A 15,475-nucleotide genomic window follows, 5' to 3' on the forward strand; every position below is an offset into this window, starting at 1 on the left:
GAGCAGCAGAGCAGGATCCACAGACTTTCTGCATCCGGGGGGACACAAGGTATTTCCCTCTGCAAAGTGGGGTGACGCCAAAGCAGCAGATACCAGAGGCATTGCAAGAACCGACTTGTTATGATACTTGTGAAATCGCACTTTTTAAAAATGAAAGCATAGCCAGGGAAAGAGATTTCCTTTTCTCTTAGTTTGTGCATAACTTGCAGTTGTTTTTGGCTGAAGTTTATATAGAATGCAGACAAATTTTTAAATATCCCATTGTGACAAGAAAATATGTTTCAATGTTTTAAGATAAGAAAGGTAAAAACCTCACCTAATAAAAAATGCAGACATTTCCCCTCTTCTGTTAAGAAGTAAAAGCCTTCAACCCTCTAACAAGCATAACTTTCTGAAGTTTTAAGGGAAGATCAGGTAGGAAAGGGAGCGATGTCTCTGTCTGCGGAGAGACTGTGCTGTTTCTCCTGGGGAGGGGTGGGGGCCGGCGGGTGGGGTAAGATTTTTATCTTTTGTTTATAGTCTCAGTAGCAATCATGACCTCGCTTTAATGATATTCTTGCACATGTGAAACCAATAATAGTTTGTGAACCCAGAAGGAAAAAAACAGTTTTTGCCCTGAAATGCAGCCAAGTTAGACTGGAAAAGCTATTGTTAAGGAAACTGCCCTTAGCTGGACTGTTCCCTTTTTGCACACACTCTCTCTCTCTCCCTCTCTCTCTCTCTCTCTTTCCAAACTCCTCTCTCCCTCTGCTCTCAAGTCTAAAAATTGTAACAGTATTTCAAGAAGCTAATATGCTACTGCAAACTGTGGTTTCTTAAAATCTCCTCAAAAGAACACATCTCGCACACTTGCAGCCAGAGAATATTAATGGAACAGTGGATCTTGATCAAGTCTGGGAAACTGCTTAAAGACCAGAGGTGGGAAGAGTTCGAGGCTAGACGTGCAGAACTCAAGGCCAGAGTCTCTGACCCTGCTTACAGATTCTGGTTACCTCATACAACCCACCCCTGTGAATTTGGCTTTCAGTTCACCATTGACAAATGGGATAACGGTGTGTGTCCTCCCTTACTGGGCTCTTGTGAGAACCACGTGGCTTAATGACAGGGACACCATTCCTGAAAACTTGTATCATATGAGTTCCACCATGGGAACGTTTTCACCCAAAGTCTGATATTAATTCCTCCTTGGTAACTGGCCCAGTCCGTGTGGCTGAGTGGCTCGAGTGGGCACAGGTTTTGGCATCTGAGGAAGACCTAGTTGAGCTTCTTTGAATGCCCTCACATCCAATCACTTTGCTCACGTGGCCAACGGATCAATGGATTAGAGATCGCTCCTTCATTGGGAAGCAATAAAATGTAAACAGGTACCATGTTTTTGAAAGGCAATTTGGTGAAATGTAACAAGAGCTTTTATAAAGTGTCTACCCTTTTCCCAGAAAACATTTTGAAACTCATTTATAATCATAAGAGTGTCGACTTTGAGTTTACTATAAGACTTTGATGATTGAGACTGCTTAGGATTGGGGTGTTCTGAATTGAATGATGTGGATTATTTTCTCAAACCAGGATTAAACAGAATTTCAACCTAGGATTTCCAATTCAGTGGTTAAAAATCTTTCTAAAACACGAGCTCACTTCTCCATGTTGGTGAGTGTGCCCGGCTGGACCTGGTTCAGTCTTTGATGGTGTGGGTGCCTATTCTATCCTTAAACTTACTTATTTCTCTTTCAAAGTCCTTCAAGTGTAGCTGTAAGTAGAATATCTGCTTTCTGAAGTAACATATATGCTTGGCCTTAAAAATATATAAAATCATTAAATTACTTATTATAGTTTTCAATACCCTCTTAGAAGAAAGGGGCAAGAAAAACAGCTTACTAATTTATTGGGTGTTTTTTCCCCTGCATTATCCTTATTTTGTAGCTAGAAAGCCTGATCTAGACAGAAGTGAAATACTTGTCTAATAGAGCTCAGTGTCTGTCAAAGCACATTCTACAGAATTGCATGACTCAAAGTCAACTCCGATCTCTAAGGCTTCTTGAAAGGAAATGTGGTTATGGCTAACAGCATGAGAGCTTAGGTTTTGCAGATCTATAAAGCAACTTGGAAAGACAATACCAATACAGAAATGCCAGAAACCAGTGGCCTGGACTGTGCTCCAATTTTTATATGGCTTAGAGAAGTGAATGTGACCCACCCATCTTGTCCTATCTGAAACACAAATTTATTCCTTTTTCCCCATCATTCAAATATTGCATTAGAGTAACATTCAGAATAAATGTTTTCACTAGTACAAGTTCCTAAGAGAAGAAAAAGGCTCTTTCCCGTCTCCCCTCTGGACTATATATACAGTATTTAGGTGTTTAATTTCTTGTATGGTGGGTCCTCACTGAACTTAAAGAACTGGCTACAACTTGACTACATGAAATAATATAGTCTGTACTCATTTTCCAAAGGAAAGTATTTTTAATAGTTTCCAATAGTTCTCACAACACTTTAAGCATTATGGAAATATTATCCAAACACCACATAGTGAATGGCTCTCCCACAAAACTCTTGGAAGAGCCACATGGAGGATGCAATAATGTGCATCTGGCCTTTGTCGGCAAAGTTGGCACCTGGCGGAGAGGAAAAACATGCCTGCGAGCATCAGCTCATGAGCTGGCTGCAGGAGGGCCCCCAGGGACAATGCCCAGCAGGAGAGGGAGGAACCACAAACATGAGAATATGACTGCATCTTGGTGGCATTTTCAAATATACTTTGACATCTCAGATTCAATGACCTGCACATCTAACTCAAGAAGCCACCTAGTCTATCCTTTTGCTTTTTCTGAGATGACAGCAAATAAATGACCTTTCCTTCCTTTTAAAACAATTCCAGGGTGTCAGAACCTCTGATTTGAGCAAGTCCCTTCTGCCTATATCTTACCCCTGTTTTCTCTGTGTACTTATTAGAAACTGCTGTTCGTCCCTCTCTCCCACCGTGCGATTCCTTCTCACATGCTAAGGGCTTCGAAGCCCTATGCAACTTTTTCCTTTTCTTGGCCAACTCAATGAAATCTCTCGTCTTTGCTCAGGTGCTTGATTATTTTATGAAATCTTGGGGTGCTGTAAGGGGACAGGGTGGTTGGAATATGAAGCACAAACGATTCAACCAGGTCACCAACATCTGAACCAACCCAGGAAGAAGCCAGGAAGGGCACACAGGGCTTGTCACTCTGTTTATCCACGTATCAAGTCTTGCCTTATTTTAGCAATACCAGCAGCTGGTCTGGAAAGTTAAAAAGGGAAGAAGTAACTTGAGTACAGATTCCCTCGTGAAGAAAGGAATGGACTAGAAAAACACTTGTGTATTCCAGCAGTCACATGAGGATGCCCAGGGTCTGTCCTAGGTGCTGATAGCTCCTGATACTTCTTTTGTAATAAAAGGACAATTTACTTCAGATTGGTTAAGGGTAACCAGAAAAGATCTAGTACAGTTTAACAATTGCTTATTTTAAGAAAACCTTACTGACTCAATGAAAATATTGGGAGTTTATTTGAACATGGCTGGTGAGTTTTCCTTAAATTCTCCTACCCCGCACTACTTTCGTGTGTCTCTATAACCACAATGTCATCTTTTTTTATCAGTTGCTCTAAGGCCCAGGTTTTACACATTTTGTGTGTGGATGATTGTGAATGACTTTGGCATTGTTTGTGTGAGTATTTATAACCAAGGATTTTCAGGTGAAATATGTTTTCTGATCCTGGAACCCCACATTATAGCCATTATCAACCCAGTAACTAGCATAACCTCTTTATACTCGCCGTGATAGCTGAGACTTACAAAAGATTCAGCATTGCTGATTTAAAATAAATTCCACTTAGGCACACAACATGCATAAAGAATCGAGACTGTTATCTTACTAGTGCAGGCAAAATAAGCTATTTCCTTTAAAAATACAGCTCATTAACAGCAAGATATTTTAGCTCATTATTATTATTTTTTTTTTTATCATTTTAGGGTCTTGTAAAAATTGTCTTCACTTACTTTGAAGTTCTAAATCAACCCTCACTTAACATCAAGGTTATTCGCAGACTAAGGTGGGCCCCACTTAAAGCCCATTCTACATTTTCAGCATAGATCCCTGTTTCCGTGGGGCCTCCATTCATGCTGGTTCAGAGCAAGACTAAAGTCCCAGTGACTTTGACAAAGGCATAAGCGAGTGTTACTTCCTGGGCAGAGAAAATGTTTGTAGTTTGACGTGTGTGACCGTGAGTGACTATGAGATGAATACCAAGCAACACTGTTTTTGCACATAAGAAAGGAGTCTTGTCTATTCTCAGCTTTGGTTCACAAAATGAAATGGTCCCCTCATTTTCAGGATTAACACATGTCCCATGCATAACCCTGGTCACACTTGTTCCCCACGGTGCCCCAGGGAGGACAAATCCCCAAGGACATGCTCTTAAACTCTGCCAGCCAACTGCTTGCACGTGAAGGTAACAGACAAGCCACAGCTCTAAGTTGCTGCCGCTGCTGCTGTAGCGGCTCACCTAGCCTTCCTCCCGCCAGCGTTATTTATTCACTGGAACGACCTCAACTCTGCACCTGGCTAGCGGCCACGTGTGATCCCTCTTGCTCAGGGAGTGCAGGGTTAGAGCTTTCTTTGGACGGAATCCATGGCCAGCCTACTATCTCGGCTCACGAGTGATCATGGCTCTCAGCACCACTGATGGCACTAAAGCTGGGCCATTTTTCTCTGCTCCTTTACTGCTCTGAGAACGCTCAGGGCTTCTTCCTTTCCCTTCAGCGTCCTAGCTGTCTTCTAATCCCGGTATTTCCTCTCCAGTCTGTCTTGTTCATGGCTGCCAGATTGAAATTTCTTGTGTATTCCCGCCCCCCCCCTTTCCCCCAATCAAAGCAGTCACTTCTCAAAGATCTACGAGCTCAGTACCGTGCCAATGCATGGCTCTCCAACTTCTCCATGGCGTGGCAGACCATACCCCTGCCTGACCAACCCTCATTGCTCATACTCCCTGGATACAGGTGGATTCTTTGTTTGGAAAGTGTTCCCTTCCCCTGGGAAAACCCCACTAACCACAAAAATCCTGCTCTTCCTCCAAGACTCCTTCACATTCCACCATATCCTTGGATATTTCCTAGTGACACACCAGCCCTTCCTAATGTTCTCCTCCCTTACTGTACCACTCTCTTTCTTGTTTAATTCTGTGCTTCCTTATGTACATTATTGCTTCATTGATACTCATATTTTCTTAAAGTCTAAGGCCTCTGATGACTGAAATCAGGACATTTTTTTTTTTTCTATTTCCCCCTTTGTCTTCTTTAGATGCCAGGTACTTATTAGAGATTTGTTGACTGAGTAAGCCAAGGAGTTATGGCAATTCGGAGCATAGTTATTAAAGGCCAATTTCTGGCAATACGAAGATGGTCAAGAGATGTTTTGAATGAAAGTAAATGTTATGTAACTGTAATTATTCCTCACGTAACTGCATGAAGGCATGATAAGCCCTCTACTCAATTTTCTTAATATGGCTTTTCTCGAGAGTACACTATTCTTATTCACTGATAGTGTCTTTTATTTAAAGGATAATAGAGAAGACTATTAATTTTAAAAAGAACAACAACAAAAAAAAAAACCTTTCTGGATGGATTAACTGTAATTCCAAAACACTAAGCAGTTTACTTATATAACAAGAGCAGCAGAGAAGTCCTTGCTTTCTGCCCATAATCTTTGCAACTTAGTATGATCTTGCATATTTTATCTGTTGGACCAAAAGCATTTTGCTTTTGCTTTTTTTACCCTGAGCATTGAGTCCAGGTTAAACCTGCTCATGCAGTGGGAGATAAGGCTGACGTTCCACCTCCAGCTGTGACTTTGCATAGCTCCTGCATGAGCACACACTCCGAGGTCTCTCCTGTGGGCAGAAGAGGCATCATATCCCAGAGTTCCTCCTTGAAGCAGATTTGAGGGAAACCGAAGCCAGAAGTTCTCAAACTTTAGTGTATGTCAGAATCCCTGCAGGGGGTTTGTAGATGATTGGTCCCATCTTCAGAGCTTCTGATTCAGTGAATCTGGGGAGAGCTTGAGAATTCGCACTTGCAGTCAGTTCCCTGGTGATGCTATTGCTGCCGGCTTCGAGACATGCTTTGGGAACTACTGACCTAAGCTGACTTTTGTCATCTCACTCTGATGCTTCCTTTGCCCACAGGGATCCACCTGTGGTCAGCAGCCAGTCAAGGAGACATGTGAAGGGTTTGCTTGGGGCCCAATACCCCTTGAATGCTGATAAGAAACGGAGCCACATAATTCAGCCTCATGTTCGGTGAAGGAATCCCTTTTATGACAACACAGTATAGTTTCTGTGTCTGCCTTCTTCTTTGTGTCCTCTCTTGATATGCCTTATTGCTGTTGGCCTGGCCACCCCAGGGGGTGGGGGCTGATGAAAATTAAGAGAGTAAATATATATTTAGGGTATTCGCTGGTGAGACTTTAGGAGATCACTAAAGAGGAAGAAATCTATTCCTTCTTTGCCATTATTGAAACTGGATTCCTCAAGAGTAGGAATTACATCTTGTTAGTGCCATATTTTGTGCATTAGAAATGTCTACAAATCTGAAATGTGCTCTGGCTGATGTGTCAGGGAGTCCTGTGAGGTCACGGAGAAGCCTCCAAAGGGCATTTCATTCCCTGTCTCTTGACTGAAGGCAGAGTGTGTTGACAACATAAAGCAAGGGTAAGTCTTTTCTGTGAGTGGTGACTCCTATAGCCTGGCAGCTTAGTCATGTGACTGCTTCATTGACCACATGTTTTGTGTATGGACTGGAATGTCACTTTGGTTAAGTACGATTCATTTCTGTTATAGAGAAATGATGGCTCCCCAAGTAACAAAGCAATGGGCCCATAGAACGCTGATTTGTTGCCTGAAATGGAAGGGTGTTGCTCTTCTCCCAAGGATTAGAAGTGCTCTGTGTTGGCAGAGACTTTAAAATACATGCATTCGAACCTCACTTCTTAGCTTTCTCAGCTTCTTCATGCTTTCTAGTGATGGAGAGTTCAGGGCAGTGCAAATGGAGAGAACAGATCACATTACCTCTGCCCAGCTCTGACTACAGAAAGTTCTTTTGTACCTTGAACCAAAATAGGCCACTTTGTAGCTTCTGCTGCCGGGTCCTACTTCTATCCCCCAGAGACCGGCAGAAAAATTCTAATCCCTCCTTCATCTTCAAATACCAAGATTCCTTGAAAACAACTGTCATGCACCCTCCCCCAAGTATTCTCCAGGCAAAACACCCCTACTTCTCTCACTTTCTTCTTATATCACATGGTTTGGACTCACCTACCATCCTGCGTGTGACTGAGTTGGGTCCCTTTGAGATTGAAATGGTAGAGGGTGGCAGTGAAATAAACCCTCTCCTTGAAAAACTTCTCTTCATTAAATAGAAGTTCCACTGTGAGACATTGTTTACTTTGGAAAGGCAAGATATTTAAAGCAGTCCAGAGTTTTCCGATCCAGTGTAACTACCCTGTGGAAGCGTGAGCATGTGCTGGTGGTATTCACTGTTTGAGTTTGGTGACAAACTCACTGGGCACTGCATGGATGGATGTGGCTTTGGCACCCAAGTTAGGGGAGTGAGAATGATATAAGAGAGCTAGAAGCATTATGGGTCACCACCCTGTTTCTTCTGGCTCTTTCTCTCATAGCCTTCTCAGATATTTCCCTCTGACATTTCTCTTTTCTGCATAGTGAGTTTAGCATTAAAGCTGGTCTCTCACTTGTAATGAAAAAGTATGGATGTTAATTCCCAAGGGTACCTGATCTTCTTGAGGCAGGCAGACGTTCTCAAAGAGTGCTTACAGATTATTATAATACATGCTCTATTTTCGGAACATTGACTATTGTTAGATTAATTCAACCTAAACCTACAGCATGTGTTTAACCTATGGATGCCTATGGGATTCAAAACAAAATGCAAATTGCTAGTCAACAGCAAGCAGCAGATATTGGAAGACAGCATCTAATTCTTCAGCATTCTTAGACACCGTGTGGGTGTAATTGTCAGGCTTAGAAAGTTGCTCTGGAGCATGGGTTCTGAAGTTGGCACTTTTTTGTTGTGTCTACTTTAACAGTTCAGCTAACAGAAGTCAAACAATATGGATTTGCATCTCTTTTGTTAAGTGTGATTTATACACACTTCAAAAATCAAAACATCCCAAATAATTTGTTTAAAAAATGCACCACTGAAGAATGATTCAAGGGCACAGCAAAATACTATCTCCACCATGGATATTTTCACCACTGGGACAAATCATTTCCTCTGCCCCATCCTATTCCTAACCCACATTACCTGTATTTCTTTGATGCCAGACATTTATATTGGGTATATATGCCAAAGACTCCAATGTGCTCACCCCACCAGTTTCCCTTCCTCTTGGGCACAGAGCTAAACTACAATATCCAGCTACCCTGGCAGTTAGCTATGACCATAGGAGATGGTAGGAGTGATATATGTTACTTCCAGACCTGAATCTTTAAAATCTTCTGCATAATCATTCAATTTTGCTCTTCCCTTGTCTGCTAGCTGTATATTAGCCCTCAGGAGGTCTTGGAAGCCATGTGCTAAAGATGACAACATGTTCATCAGCCTGGGTCACTGCATGATATCACCCAAATAGATTTATGAGAATGAGAAAAATGTATTTTGCTAAATTGCTGAGATTTGGAGATTTTCTGTTGCAGCAGTGATCCATAATTAATATAGTACATACCTCAGTGAGAACTGAACTTAATGCCACATTGTAACAGATGAAGAACAGCATCTACTATTTATAAAATGTCTATTTTGTGTTGGAAATTGTGCTAATAACTTTACACTGTCACTTTAATTCTCACAACATCTCTGGGGTAGATATTATTATTACTTTCATTTTATAGATAGGGAAACCAAGGCATAAAGTTGATTAGGACTACACAGTTAGTGGAGTGGATTATAAAACTGTCCCCAGTTATTCCTTTCCCTCTCTGTAAGAAGATTATATGTCTCCACCTGTGGCTGCATGACCGGCAGCGCCTCACTGTGGGGGAAATACACATCTCCATCCCAGTGGCCATTGGCACTGGTGTGACATGTGACATGTTTTGGCCCATGGGATGTGAGTGGATAACTTGTGCCATATCTGAACAGGAATTTTAAGCCATCACTTAATTGGACATTCTCTTTTCCCTCTGACACTGGAATGGAATGTCCCAAGTCAGTCTGGTCCTTCAGCCTGGATCTCAGAGTGAAGACGACACAGGGAGCACAGCCACAGTGACCAGCAAAGGGATGTGGCTCAGGGAGTAACACATCATTGTTCTGTAAAGCCACCGAGATGGTTGGAGTGATGTTACTGCACCAACCCTCACAAAGACTGACTGGTACACCTGGACCCTGATGCAAACGCAGCTAGTGAGACACCAGAGCCTGAGCTCTTGATCACGAGGGGCCACCTACCGAGCACATCGCCACACAGGTACAAGTTCCTGCTGGATGATGCGAAGGAAATGTAAAGATCATTTAAAAAAAAAAACAACAATTCTCATCCTGGATAGGAAAAAAGTGGATTCCTGTAAGTTTAAAGAGGAAATCACCACAGTACCAGGATTTCAGTAATTTATAGATATGTCTCTCACATAGAATACATTCAAATTTAGTCCCAAAACAGTTGTTGGCAAAAATATGGATCTTTTTACTCATGGATGCACTTTCTGGTTCCTTTTGTAAAGATTTCATGCCAGAAACCACATCTCTGCGACTGGGAGTAAGGCTGGTGGTGAATGGTGGCCAAAATCTACCCACCAAAGAACCACAGTGCTGTGTGGCGCCTGGCCCTGAGCACAGCCAACGAGAGAAAATGCGGAATGTGAGACTGAAGGGGCTCACAGGTTTGATCTGACTTGGATACATCTGTATAGACATGAATAAAACAGCCATTCTGTTAAAATTTGGGGTTAATTTTACATGTGATAATTAGGAAAAGTTGCATGATGGCCTTATTGCATTTTGGACAAAATAAAGATTTGAATGGCCATTGAAACTTCATACACTGAGCAAAAATCACTGTCTGAGATTTTGTTTAAATAACTATTCAATTAAGTAATAAATAAATACATGAATATTTACAATTGATTAGCAGATATGATTGGATCAGGCTAGAGTTTAGGGAGGAGGATACAGACTGTTCTTGTAATGATGACACTGTTCTTTATTTGAGAAAAATAATTTTGCTATTAATTAATGCTATTAAAATGATGTCAAGCATATGTATATTTAGTACTTGGTCAGAGGAAATTCAGAATACCATCAGAGCACTAACTGCAATTATGACAATCTCTTCTTTCTGTTGGATCCTAATTATTTCTAGAAATAATTATTTCTAATTATTTAAAATATATTTATTTTAAAATGTATTTTTATCCCAAATGACTTTATTTTATTTTTCTAGCTTCTGAAACACTTTAACTACAACTAAAAAGAATACTCTAATTCAACAAGAGTGTTTTGATGATTTTTCAACTTAACTACCAATGCCTCTTTTATTGATATTACCAGATTTACTAATTTTCTAAAACTTCAGAGTGAATCAATTCTCTTTTGGTACTTAAATATCAATTATTCAAGGTAAAGTAAAGCAACAATAAATGTCATCTTGATAAGCTATAAATTCAAATTCATTGAACTCAAACATCTCAATTCTACCAAACAAAATTCTGATACAATCAATTAAAAAAAAAACAACCTTGCTTTGAAAAGTATCATCACTTTAAAGCTAAGTAAAAATAAACAACCGCCTTTTCCTCTGGCTATCTTCCTTCCTCTTACCCTGGTCTATTTCCTCTACTAATCTGCATATTACTTACATATCATTTGATTAAGGAAGAGTTGGTGAAAAAGAGAAGCGCTTCACCTTGCCTGATTGCCTTTCCATAAAGAGGGTTTACCTTGTTTTCATGAAGGTTTGCATGGTCAACATTGAACGCTTTGGGACAGTAACGTTTTCTATCTATGAAAATCAGTGAATGGGGTTAAGATTCCATAAGGGCATATTTACTTATTTTAATCTCCAATGAATTTTTCTGTTGCTTATTAAACAGCTATTATCATGATTTCTTTCTATCCTGTAGAGATAGTTTGTGAGAGGATAGAGAGGAATATGAGAGAGAATTAAAGTATTTTTGTATTCTTAAAGGGAACAGTCCATGTAAGTCTTCTGTATGCAATAAAGACCTGAGTCATACAGTTGAATACAATATTTGCTGATGTTTAGGAAATATCAAGGTGAGGTATCAAAATGATTTTTTTAAATTGCAAAATAGAACCAAGTTCACAGGAGTGAATTTTAATAAGCTGCTCTCCTTAACAAATCTTATTTGAAACCGGTAAACCAATTATTCTGGAGCATGCTATTGACTGCATAAGGGAATAATGACACTTTGTTTAGCAATTAGCCATCTAGGAAGAAATCAAGTCATAGTTTGGTAAATTAGCACTGAATTCATGAGCATGGAATCTACCAGAACTAAAGATTATTGATTGAGAAATTTCCTATACCTGGATTATTTATATACGCCCCTCTTTTTTAATTCATGAGAGAAATTGAACTTTAGAACTCACAAATACATTACTTTATTTAACAATCCATACTCTCATATGGCTTTATAACTAATCTCTACTTCCCTTCTGCTGATAATATCAGATGGAACAAAACCAGGATATAGCTGCATTGTTTAAGTCCCAACAATACTCCATATATCACTTCTCTACTGTAAGTAGCCACTTTTTTATAAATTAAATCACAGATAAACTTGTCAACACCCATCAGGAACCCAAACGTAAGAAATAGTGTAATCTCTCACCCTTTTGCCCAGATTTGGAATAAATTGCTCTGCCTTCACTATTGATCATAAAAAAATACTGGAAGGTCTAAATACACAGCTTGAACCATGTCCCAAGTGCTTCCATGCATTATCTTTAGAAAACAACAACATGACCACAGTTGGAAAGCCCAGCAAGGAAAACCAGGATATATCTTGGTTACCATTAAAATAACAAACCAGAAACAGCTCAAGACTTCATGCACAGGTGCATCCTCAAAGAGAGGATTGCAGAAGCCTTATCAACATTTCCAACCAGTTGCAAACCTTGACTGTGCTCCACAATTCAAACCGCATCTTGTAACACCTGGATTCCACTCTTAAAGGTTTTCTACTTGAAAGATGACTGCCACCTGCCTGTACCATTTTCCCCCATCATATCAGTGGTGGTGGTCAGGGGGACCTGCTACCAAAGATGAGAAAAGGGCAGAGCCCAGCTTTCTGGTAAGATGAGGGCAGAAAAGCTCCATGGACTTACCTGTTCCCAGTATGAAGGTTGAAATGGAACTTGAATGATAAGAAATCCTCCCCTCCTGCACAGCTTCTTCCTTGTTTGTATTAGGAGAAGTGACTCCTCTCAGTTTCCTATGCCTGCAACCTTGGAAACGTAGCCCCCTTGCCCAAATGCTGGCCTGAGGACAGGATCACTGGCTCTCATCTTGCTAGCGCACTGTCTCCCCTTTCCAGGAGCTCACCAGCTCTGTTCCCAGCCGGTCGGGTCTGGATTAAGAGGAAACTATTTCTCCGCCCTCTTGGGTCTTAGGACCCTTAGGCAGAACTTGGTTGGCTGGTCTCTCGCTGACCTGCTGTTGCCACAGCGCCTTGCTGCCATCCATGCCCGATATAAAGTTAAGGAGGGGAGCGTGAGAGGGCGAGGAATGAATGGATGATTCTATAAGCAAAGGGACTCCGATGAAACTAGCAACTCTCTCCGGGTGTGTGTCTGTGTGTGTGTGTGTGTGTGTGTTTGCGCGCGCGCGCGCGTGCCCTTTTTCCCCCTTGTAGACGGGATCTTTTCTCCATTCCCGGTTCAGCTCAGGTCTTTCCCTGGGTCAGTGTTCCTGACTTTAAATAGTTATTCTGATACACTGCCATGCATAAAATGGATGATTTGCAGGCTCCTTTGCCTCACGTAATTCCGCAGATAATTTGATATCCAGATTCTGCACAAGCAAAAAGAATCTTTTCTTTACAGAAAGTGATTGACTTCCCGCGACCCAGGCAGGGAGTGCTGCTCGCTGGGGCTGCGGACCCGGAGGCGGCAGCCTGGGCTCTGGCCTTGGTGCTGAATCCGGAACCGCTCCGGAGCCATCCTCGGCCCCCGGGCGACTTGCGCGAGGTTGGAGGGGACCCCGCAGCTCTAAGAGTCCTCTCGAGCGTCGCCGACCCGGAGCTGGGCACGGCCCATGCCCTGAGACCCTGCACAGGGCACGCGACTGGCTTATTTCTGTGCCTGGAGCCGGGAAAGTTTGGTCCAATTTTTTTTCTGTAACTGGAGCTGTCTCCCCTCCCACCTGGGTCGTCATGGAGACTCGAGCTCTTTCTCTTCCTTTCTCCAGGCAAAATGGGCGAAGCATAGCTAGCTCAGCCCTGACTACAGCGAGCCCTTTTTTCCTTCTGAGCAGCTCGTGGGCATCACTCGTTCCCGTTTTTCAGCAAAAGAAAGGCAGGCAGGGGACGGTGCTGGCGGGGATGGGCATTGCTCCCTGTGCCCTGGGGCTCCCTGGGCCGGCGGACTTTGGGTAAAAGCAGTTGGGAGACACTCTAAACATATAATAAATGTCCAACTCCCGAACACTGGAGTTTTTTTTTTTCTTTCCCTTTTTGGGGATTGGAGACGGGATTCTTAGGAAAATTCTGGTATTTTGTTTCTCCACTAGCCTCACTCCATTTCTGTGGCTGTATCTGGGAAGATATATTTTCCCCCTAAGAGTTGCTCCATATTGCACCTGGTACAAGACATATACCTGTGGATCTACCCAGGGTTTTATTAGGTTTGGTGTATACTGATGTTGCTTCAGTTAAAAACTAATCCAAACTTAATGTCTTGATGGAAATGAAAATATACCCAGGAGAAAGCAAAGTCAGAAGATTCACCCAACCCCCTAAAAATGCCATAAATATCTCATTTTATCTGAAGGGTTTTTTTTCTTCCATTTATAAAATAAAATTCAGTTTACTCTTAGGAAGATCTTCCTATCACTGCTTTTAGTCACCATATCACATCTCCGGTTTTACCGATAGATAGGGAAGAGTTAGGAGTTACAGTATTCTGTTTTTCATTCCCTGCCTTCTCCCCACAGCGCACTTTTCCTCCTTCTCATGTTCTCCCTCTGCTCTCCTCTTCCCTCCTTCCTCTCCCTCCTTCCTCTCCCTCCCCTCCCCTCCCCTCCTCTCCTCTCCTCTCCTCTCCCCTCCTCTCCAGGCAAAGCAGGACAAGGATACAGCTTTCCACAAAGACAATGGGCTTTTCCCAACTGTACATGACTACACCACCAGCCCTGCCAGTTAATCAGTGCATTTCATCTTCGCCAGCGGATGCTGAGACGCTGTCTGCAATAACCCACTGGGTTTCTCCGAGCCCGGGGCATGCAGACCCCTCTTCCCCCCGCCCCCCGTTCGAGTTTTCAGTTGCTAATGAAAACCGTATGAAACAGATTTCCCTTCTGTTATGTAACCGGCTTCTCTCTCGCCTTTCCGTTGACTTGGGCATGATGCTTCTCATCACAGTGGAGCTGCATGCAGCGACGGCGGAGCCGGGGAGGGGGAGCGGGGACCCGAGGGCTCGGAACCTCTGCCCAGGTGGATGCCAGCTTCTCGCCTTCCAGCCACTCAGCGCACCGCTTACCTTGCTGCGGACGGGGTGGTGTCACTCAATCATGATCTCCTCTCTTGGACCGGAGCAAGGTTTAATAACCACTACACGACGGATGGCGAGGGAAGGAAATACAAAAAGAAAAGGAAAAGAAAAACTGGGATCAGAGGGTCAGATTTCACATTAGCCCCGAGAGGCTACTAGGAGACTCCATCCTCCTCGCGGGTCATCCAGGTCTGGGTCCAGCTGCCCGGGTCCCGCGGATGCCCCCTCCGTCCGCCCAGCCTCTCCAGCCAGGTGCGGCCGTCTTCGGACTGGCTCCCTGTGGCCAGGAGCGGACAGGAGGGCTGGGCGCCGGGCCGAAGGAGGGGCAGAGGGGTGTGCGCTGGGGTAGGACCCGGGAGGGCGACCGGCTGGAAGGAAGGGGGGAAAGGCAAGAGTGGAAGGGAAAAAAAAAAATCCCCGGTTAGGATAAAAGTGATGGACCACGCAGGGAGACGTCATGAAATCCGCAGATTCAATGAATGCTACTCAATTCCAGCCGACTGGCTGAGCCCCGCTGTCAGCGCACGAAGCGACGCGGCTCGGGGATAAGAGCGAGCACAGCGCCGCGCGCTGGAGAAAAGCGGCCACATCGCGGGCTCCGGGAGGAGGGGCGGGGGCGGGCAGCGACCGCGCGACAGACCCGGGGACGCCCACCCCGCGCCCATCCTCCCCGCGTGGTAGCGCGCGGTGGCCCGGGCGTGC

The 15,475-nt window shown here is 43.3% G+C and overlaps 1 protein-coding gene across 1 annotated transcript in view; it reads right to left on the reverse strand.

Moving 5' to 3' along the window:
- KCNJ6 (potassium inwardly rectifying channel subfamily J member 6) overlaps nucleotides 1–15,228 on the reverse strand; it is a 260,276-nt gene extending 245,048 nt beyond the window's left edge. The window contains exon 1 of the mRNA XM_045540663.1: nucleotides 14,762–15,228. The gene's annotated coding sequence lies outside the window, so the exon portion shown is untranslated. The remainder of the gene's footprint in view (nucleotides 1–14,761) is intronic.
- Between the last annotated feature and the right edge of the window lie 247 nt (nucleotides 15,229–15,475).

This window comes from Lemur catta, chromosome 1 (assembly GCF_020740605.2).
Source record: "Lemur catta isolate mLemCat1 chromosome 1, mLemCat1.pri, whole genome shotgun sequence".
Classification (NCBI taxonomy): Eukaryota; Metazoa; Chordata; class Mammalia; order Primates; family Lemuridae; genus Lemur; species Lemur catta.